Genomic DNA, 9993 nt, shown 5'->3' on the forward strand with positions numbered 1-9993 from the left:
ATTATTCTCGCAAACGCAAGTAGATCGCGCGCAATGGTTTCTTCGCGAGAGTTTCTCTCTCGCGGCAACACAATCCGGTTCTTCAATCGCTTTCGCGTAAAAAAAACTATTTTAGAAATTACACGATAAACTCTGATCCTCGCGATCAAAAATATAAAAACGTGACAAATGTGCGAGCTGTGAAATTATCGGGCGCGTATTTACAATCGTGCGCGACGTAATCAATCGACGCGCAATGTTGAAAGTATTCGGTCCCGCTTCGCTCGTACGGAAGAAGCGTGTGATTCGATTTTGGTCAAGGATCACCGAAATGACGAATGGGAGGGCCGGTTTTCGTTGTAGACCCATAGTGCCACTCGCGATCTCGACATCGCCGCAAGAGAGAGGGACAAAGAAAGTCGTCTCCGACCACTTCTGTGCAAAGGAGTGAGATCAGCCGCGGCGGAGGGTTGGAGGGAAAGCGCCGTTAACGGATGACGTATATTAGGGACACTCTGGTCGAGTGGGGTACCCAAGGATCCCAGGACCCTCCCTGTCCTTTCGCCGGCTATAAAAACCACTCGCCTTCCTTCTCGACCCTTAGCTAAAAGGCCAATCCGCCCTACCACCCTTATCGATCCGCAAAAGAACGTGCGTTCAGTTACTCTTTGACTTGCGGACACCTTTCATTTTTTTTCTTCTTTTTACCGGTTTTCTTATCAACTTACCTTCTCCGCTTTCCGATCATACGCAGAAACCTATCCTCGTCGCTTTAATACACGACCTTCTTTTTGTTTTATTCCGAAACAATTTTATATTTCAAAACGATTTATTTAACTATCTAGAAAAATTTGCTCAAATCCAATCTCACGGACTATTTATTCGCCAAACGTTCGTGTTGCGTACAGAACATTTTCTTTTCTCTTTCGCGAATCCTCTGTTTCTTCCATCGCTAATCAATACCGCTCGAAACATTAGAAGAAGACTGCAGGAAGGTTTTACTTCCTCCCGTCTTCCGGCCGCGTACGACTTCGCGGAAACGACGAAATTCTCGAACAATTGGCCATCGCCGTTTTCTTTACAAGTTTTACAGTCCGTTCGCTAATAATCGCCAAATGTACAACCGTAATTAAAGCGCTCAAATATTTATCGAAACGGTCGAGAAACATTGATCGACAAACCGCGTCAGCGGCGGTGCCTATTCTATAATCGAGTTGCCGATAATTTGCATTCCTTTAACAATGCTTAATGCGCCTTTAGTGTAATATTAAATGAGAGAATAATACCCCGCCGCACATGTGCGGTATACCGCGCGTATAAACGTACGTACGCGCGCGATTATCTGGAGAAAGCATCTGTGAGTAAGAAGAATGAGCTTTTACTCTTAACGTACATATATTAACATAAGAGACTCCCCCGAGTAAAAGGCGGCAAGCTCTTTTTTATTCGAGTGCGTGCGCCGCGGCCGTGCTGATCATCGGTCGGGATAGCGGCTCGGAGAGGAAGATGAATTAGATTACATTAACTGAAATGATGTAGTAGCAATAATTACTCGGGAAGCGAGACACGACTCTAATCTCGACTTGTACGGTCATCGTGAAAAAATTGCCGCGATTAACATTTCAGACCGTTTCGCGCGGTTTTCCTTAATAATTTCCAATTTTCATTAAATTCCAATTATATTGATTTTTAATAACATAACTAATTACCTTTCAAACAGTTCCAGCTTGCGTCAGAGCTTTAAAACCAGAATAAACTATTTTTTTTCCACAGAAAATGCGTTTCGTACAAGAGAGAGAGTACTAATAAATGTTTTTTTACACATAGCACAGGCACGCGCTACACGCACGCTATTATTGTTTTTATTTTAACGTAGTGTCAGTGAACACAACCTGTCACGCGATGACAGCTAGTACTAACGTCTTACAAACAATATAATACACATGATGTACATATAAGAGATGTCAGAAATAACGCATGAAAATCACACTCGAAAAATAAAAGAAAAAGGGGAGAATAAAAACACAACAATACGCACACACATATATATATCGTAATCAGGTAACCAAAGTCAGTGACTTCGCCGCGGTCACGTGACCGAGAGCAGTGACTTCGCAGCGGTCGCGCGACCGAGGTCAGTGACCCGCCAAGGCCACGCGGCCGAGGTCAGTGACCCCGTCAAGGCCGCGCGGCCGAGGTCAGTGACCCCGTCAAGGCCGCGCGGCCGAGGTCAGTAACCTCGCCAAGGCCGCGCGGCCGAGGTCAGTGACCCCGTCAAGGCCGCGCGGCCGAGGTCAGTGACCCCGTCAAGGCCGCGCGGCCGAGNAGTGACCCCGCCAAGGCCGCGCGGCCGAGGTCAGTGACCCCGTCAAGGCCGCGCGGCCGAGGTCAGTGACCCCGTCAAGGCCGCGCGGCCGAGGTCAGTAACCCCGCCAAGGCCGCGCGGCCGAGGTCAGTGACCCCGTCAAGGCCGCGCGGCCGAGGTCAGTGACCCCGCCAAGGCCACGCGGCTGAGATCAATGATCTTATTGTAGTATGTATATAATACATATAATACAATATAAAGTATAATATTATAAATATATAATAAATTATATGTATAATATATATATTATTTAATATTATATATAATATAAATTACAGTGACGTTACTTTAGTCACGTATTGTTTTTCTACTCTTTCCTGTCACGTCACTTTACTTTAGTCACGGTTTTAATTTTCTCCACGACGAACTGTCAAAATCGCTTTTCTGTCATTATTTACTCTTTCGATCTTACCGATTCATTTTCCTAATTTATGTCATCTTAATAATTTATTATAAGGACGATATTCTTTGTATTATTAATTTAATTTTGTCTTCTTTATTAATATTGTATTTCATTGTATTTTACTACTGTTCATTCTTTATTTTTATTATTTTTATTATTTTTATTTTTTTAATTTTATTTATTTATTCTTATTTTTCTACTTTTCTTATATTATATCACAATATTTGCGTTTCTATCTCTTTGTTAAATTATTTTTATTTACTGTTTTACTCTTAAGTTATGTTTGTATTTAGGCGCTTTAGGGGATACTGTCCCAGAGCGCCCTTCATATATAAATGAAGCTAACATTCATTCTTTCATTCATTCATTCGATTCGACTCGACTCGACTCGATCAACCAACCAATCGGCAACGCGAAAAAGAAGCAACAATAGATGCGATAGATTTGACTCCGAAACGCGCACTTCGCGGTACACATGGATTTTTTTATATAGAAGGTACTTGTCAGACATCGCAAGAGAAGTCTTATTGTTTCACCCTCCGATTTAAGTCGGCGATCGTATAGAATAATAAATTCACGACGTTGTGTGTTGGTCTTATTAAATGCGAGCGTGTGGCATTGTGCGCAAGGAATAACACATGAACTCGCGAGTTGCACGTCGTCGTCGCAGCAGGCCGCATATTTTCCATCGACGCGAGACGGCAGCGCGCGAGAGAGGGAGGACGAGCAAGAAGGAAGAGGGAGGAAAAGGAGGTGAGCGCGCAAGAGGGTGGGCCGCCGGAAAGGCGGTGGAGAATTGCGACGGCCAGGGGAGGGAGGTAAAGGTGTATGAGGCAAGGAGAGAGCGAAACATGTCGTGCAGCCTATATCCAAGACGGTCGCATGTCATATCAGCAGTCATCGGACTGGGATATAGGTATGTCTGTATAATGCCGCGATAGTACCTCGTCGTGGTGCCCCTGTGTGTATATTACGGGGATTTAGTCGGGGAGAGAGCCCTCGCATGCTCGGAGACTGATGTGACCACGGAGACCGCCTCGTTGAGACATGCGAGCCGCCCGCCTTGTACGCGCAACCCTTGTCGCCTTCCGAGATCCGAGCGCGAAAAAAAATATCTGAGATGTTCCTGATCGCGTTCAAATAAACGTCATTAATCGACGATCGCGAGTGATGCGCGCGAACAAAACCGAGCAATCGCGCGGCCCGCGTCCGCTCCGCGATCCTCGATCGACGGAATTCGGTGAGATTCCTCGAGATATTTCACCACGCATATTTAATTTTATATCTCTAATGCCTGATAACTTGGCGGTGACCGAGATCCGCGACTGGTGGCATGCAAGCGCGCGAGTTACTTTATAAAAGCAATTCTACACGTTGCAGTTTGTGTGCGCGCGCGCGCGCGGTGAATTTTATATCTTTCTCAGAAATAAACTTGTGATTTCCAGATGTTAATAGATGTTAATTTTTCTAAGTCGAGCCGCTTGTAAATAATGGGGTTTGGTCGTCGTAAAGCTGTAGATGTTGCGAACGATGTATCTGGTTTATGACGTCTATTTTGCATGTTGCCCAAATAATTTATGTATCCCTGTCACATGGCAAATTATTATATTATATATCCTATTACACCCCAATTACTGTAATTATTGTTAAACGATACAATAAATTCGTGTGTGTGTAAAATACAGACAACTATCACAAGACTCAAGATAGCACGCGTGTGCCACGAACTCCAAGTTTTTATATAAAGAGGACGATGCATAAGAAAAATAAAATTTACCAAAAACCTTATTTACGAACTTTTTTCGCAACACGTAGACTGTGGACGGCTTTAATCGTCGAAAGGCATTGGGAACAATTTATAAGCAAATATTAAAGAATCATTAAAAATTCCAAGCGGAGACGAAAAACAAAATGCAAATGCATGTCCGGGTATGTATTTAAACGCGACACACACAAGCGGCGAATATCGACGACGATCTCCTCGCACGTTTTCCTCAAATCGAGCGGGTTCGTTCGGTTCCCTCGTTAACGTATCTGATTGTTCAATAAGCACGGGAGATATTACGTTGTGGATATTCGCCGCGATGTATATGAATGAGGTGGCGTGTATCAGCGCTGAAAAAAAGAAAAAAAAAGTAGGTTGCCCGGTTGACCATGCCGCGCGAAGATTAAAAGCTTGTGTGATGTTTCGTATTTAAATTAACTTCGTGTTATTCCCGGATCCTTGAACGTTGCCGTTGTAAAATCGAGCATTCGTAGGACCGATTAACAAGCCTCGTTAGTATGCATTGATACACGTCGCCGACCATACAAGTCCGAAGCTCGTGTAAACGAGCGTAACGGACGTGCGACAGATCGCGCGCGATGTACAAATCTCGCGGGCAATAAAAAATAAAAAAATAAAAAAACAAAAAGAAAACCAACCGAACGCTAAAAACGTGTAATAATTCTATTAGCGCGAGAAAGAGAGAGGAAGGTAGAAGAGTTATTATATTCTAACGCGATTATATCTAACGAGATGTGAAATATTAAGTAAAACCACCCGAGCTCTCGCGCACCTTCGGAGTGCGTAGGAAAGCGCGGCTATTAATTTAAATCAAAAACACGGAGGGGTTAATGATTAAAAGGTGGATATTATGTGACCTTAGTCATCGCACATTTATAACCACCTTTTGATAGAACAAACAAGGGCGATAAGCTCCGATGGCTTAACTTTTTACACGGGAGCGTATACGTCACAGATAATCGCTGTCCTGGATTTACTTTCATCTTGGATACGAGATATCTCCGATCGACTCTCGATCTAATTGCCGATATGTATAAATAAATACCGCTCGTTATACCAAATGAATAATTTATACACGTACTTTCTGAACCAATTAGCGGTGCTGGTAAATTAAGTATCTCGAGCGATAAAGAAAGAGAGAGTGAGAGAAAGAAAGAGAGAGAGACCAACGACACACACGCGGCATTCATTCCGCGGCGCAAATTATGCGTTCAATAAGGTGGACAAAGAACCGTGGCGTGACTTCCGTGTTCCAGGTCAAGACAATATATTTCGTCATTGTATTATTACACGACCGCGGTAAAAGACATCGCGCGTATTTATCGTTCGCGAACGTTACTTTTATCACAGCTAGTTACACACGACAAGCTACGTGATCTGCCAAGTCAGATAAAGATTTATCGTAAAGCACCACGACGGCACATTTAAATCGTCGATCGATGGCGCGTTTCGACCGCATATGTCACCGTGGCGCATTGATTTTCACAGACACTCGCATCTGTCGGATGATGAAAGAGAGAGAGAGAGAGAGGGTGCGTATCCAAAAGCCGGAAGTGCGTACCGAAAAACAAGAAACGAGCGCGTATAGATTTTATCGATATGTATTTTTCCGATCAATTGTTATCTCGTTCTGCGAATCGGTCTGTTGTGAGATTCGCTGTTCGTGTGTGTCTCTCTCTCTCTCTGTATGTGCGATTCTGCACAAACTCACAAGTACGTGCGGATCAGGTGAGTGTGCGAGTGTGTTGGTAAGTGGGTTTGGGTAACTAAAAGCCAAGCGTGGGTCGAGTGCGCGAGTGTATCATAGAGAGAGCATTCGAGCGGAAAAACGCAACTAAACGCGGGTAATTGGAAGTCCAGGGGAGGTAGGTTTTGACTAGGTTTGCCGACACCCCTGCCTCGTCAGGGACGAATCCGTGGGTAATATTTTTTTCCCCGGCATTGTCGTTGCATACAACGTAACGTGCGTTACGTCAGTTTATTTTTTTTATTGCGAGATAAAATATGAAAGTTACAAAATAAACAAACAAGAGCTTTTCTAGAAAAGTGAAGTAAAAAAATTAGAGAGGGAATATTAGGAAAGTTCGATTAAATGCAAAATTCGACAAAACCTTCATGTATTTGGTGAAATATTCTATTTCTGAAAAAAACAAAAAATGTGATAAATGTGTTTTAAGCAATTAATAAACGCGCACAGATGTGTGTTTCGGGAGTATTTTGTTATGTAGGTAAAACGCGCGGGCAATTTTTCTCGCGATGCGTCCTGCCCTGGGAAAGGGCGTTCAGAACTCGAGAAAAACAAGAAAAGGGTTTTATGTCAAACTTTCTCGCATGTTCCAGTTTAACACGAGAGGCGGTGGTCGTCGTTAATGCGTTTTTGGTCATTTTTTCTTTCAACAGCGAGAGAAATTTTCACGTGCACATCCATTTCCACGATCCTTCCTCCCTTCCCCCAAAGCGTCAAAGTAATTAAAGATAATATGATGAATTGAGCAATTTTAACAAAATTAAAAAAATGCAGAAGAGAAAGTTGTGTGTGCGATACGCGCGTTTTAAACATCAAAGTAGGAATTAAATTTAAAAAAAATCGCAGGTCGTGTTTCACGCCGTTGCCCGGGCAGCGGAGCAATAAATCGAACAAAGAGCACCCTTGTTCCTCGAAGAGCGTCCACGTAGGATAATAAAAACAGAACGTTTCGAGTTACATTCGCGGCTGTTTTCAAAACAGAATTCAATCTTCGAGCAGTTATCATTATCACAAGTATCACGGACCTTTCGTTGTGCTACGCAAACGGTCGTAAAAAGTTCTTCGCCCGTTAATCCCTTTCGAATGTTTTTTTCGGCTGTATTTCAGAAAGAGACATTTTTTCTTTAGATCACGTAGACCAATGGCGTTTCGCCCAATTAAATCTTTACACACATCTAATAAGGAATGTTTACGTTATATATTCTAAAATAAAATCTGCACATTATATATGTGTTGGAATTGTTGGAAAATCGATTGAAATTATTCTCTCGTTTTGCTACAAATATTAGAAAACAATGGTAGAAAAAAAAAAAGAAAGAATACTCGAGTTAGTACTTGAAATCACAGTAGATTGCTTCGACAATTACAATACTTTTAAGAGAATTTCGGAGCGCGGAAGGGCAGGACGCGCACAATCTCGGCTTATAATCGAATTTGTAAGCCGGATTCAACATGCTCCCTCGGCAACATCGGGGGTTGTTGATCGCGGCAGCACTACGTGGAGGTGAAAGAGAGCGAGACAGAGCTAAATGTGATTTAAGACGGTCTCTTACCTTCCTCTTACTCCTCCTCCTTCCGTTTTCGAGACTTCCATCCCCCGTTCTTCCACCCGCGCCCCTTTATCTCATTCCTCGTGGCATGCATCGTCCCCGAAGAGAAGCAGCAGGGGGCTTGCTTCGTGGCTTTTCGTTGCGGTTTGTGCGGGGGATGTTTCCTTCCCTTGTGAACATATCCGCACACACCCCCGTCGTCGCCACCCCTTCGACTCGCTGCTACGACGCAGCCGTCTGCCGTCTCTTCCTCTCTTCGTAGCATATTACCGGTATGGCGGTGCCTTCAGCTCAGTCAGTGTAAACCCTCGAAGGCATTTGCTGATTCAAATTAATCACAACCGAGCTGGCCCGACCACCCCTTTACGCCCGACCTCCGTCTCGCGAGCATCAACGACCCCGCCGCCAATGGAAACAAACATCTTTAATCCCTCGTCCCTCGCTATACATTTCCTCCGCGCTGTATTACTTTAATGTAACCTCTAACGAAAAACTAGACGTGTGTAGTAAATTTTAAAATAACTTAACTGTAAAAAAGTGTTAAAAGAAAAATTTAATGTAAGACGAAATATATTTTTAGTAAAAAAAACTAATTAATCTCGGTATCTTTTAATGAGAGAGAAAAAAACGATTTTAAATACCACTACGACTTTTCACACATTTCTTTACAAAATTTAACAAACAAACGTAATTTAGAATGTACACGTTTATTTTTAAATATACGACGTTTATCATTAAGATGTACGGAGTCGCGGTAATCGTCGCGCATTATTAAAGACCGATTGAACAAGGAAACCGATGGAACCGTTTTCTTTCCGCCGACGTCGTGAACGAGGCGAAAGACATTGCGCCCGTCGGGGAGCAATAGAGACAGAAGAAGAGCGTAAAAAGAGAGAACTCTCCGAGTAAGGAGCGTTTTTCATCCCCGTGACATCGGGGCTACCCACCGGTGGTGGTCTGCCAGCTAGATTTTCGTCGCGCTGCAGCGCCCGTATCGTAGGGTTGGAAAGTAGAGAAAGACAAAAAGGAGAAGGTGGAGGGTTGGCGGCGCGGAGGGGCGAGTCCGACGAGAGTGCTCTTTAGAATTAGAGCAGAGCAAGTCTCTCCTCTCTTCTCTCTCTCTCTCCTCTCTTTCTCTCTCTCTCTCCCTTCTTTCCATCCTGTCGGCTTCCTCTTCTTCTTTCCTCCTCTCGCCTCCTCTGCTCGATGAATCCGCGAGGCGTCTCATCACGCAACATTACCCACCGGAGCTCCGCGACTCTCCCGCTCACCCTCCACCCTCCCGTCGTTCCTCTCTGCACCACCGCGGCGTTCAACCCTCCCCCGCCCAAGCCATCCGCGGCCTCCGTCAGCAGCCCTTGCATCCCGGCCACGCAACATTAAGCCCACTTCTCCGTATTTTTCCTTGGATTCTATGGAGTCTCTCCGGGGGTGACTGTTTTTTATTTTTCCTACGTGGAGAACGCGTTTATATATATATATATATATACATATATATGTATGTATATATATATATATATATACATACATATATATAGTTTATATATATATATATGTATGTATGTATGTATGTACGTGTGTGTATATATATATATATATATAAAATATATATATCTAGCTCACGACGAGATCGTGACGACCTCGATACTCGGTTCACACAGACGTGCTATTCCGTTAACAGAACTGGAATAGCAACTCCCGTTATCGAATATAACATTCTGCGAAAAGCGAAATTACATTCAATCGTCTTATCAGTTATTTCGTCGTTATTTCTTCCAATTGGAAGGTAATCTGGAACATAAAAGATTTGCGACTCTTACGCAACACGAAGATCGCACGAACAATTTTGTAATATTTGCGATAATCGTTATTCTTTACGCCGAATTTATATCGTGTTCTATCGCGTCGCAAGCTCGGATCGCGATTTCTATTTCTTGTTTTATCAGCGAGCATCGTCGGGGGCAACGCGAGAGGCGGAGAATGCGGTGAAGTAGAAGAGCGTGGCAGAGGAGTCGGAGGAAGGGTCCCCTCTGAAAGGTACTGCTGCCAAGGGATGAGGAAGGAGAGAAAGAGAGAGAGAAAGAGAGGAAGAGAGAAGAGAGCATCGAGGGCGCGCGGAGGGTGGGAAAGAGGTCTCGTCTCCCTGTCTCTATTGATCCTCCG

This window comes from Pseudomyrmex gracilis, unplaced genomic scaffold (assembly GCF_002006095.1).
Source record: "Pseudomyrmex gracilis isolate BER0280 unplaced genomic scaffold, ASM200609v1 scaffold_9, whole genome shotgun sequence".
Taxonomy (NCBI): domain Eukaryota; kingdom Metazoa; phylum Arthropoda; class Insecta; order Hymenoptera; family Formicidae; genus Pseudomyrmex; species Pseudomyrmex gracilis.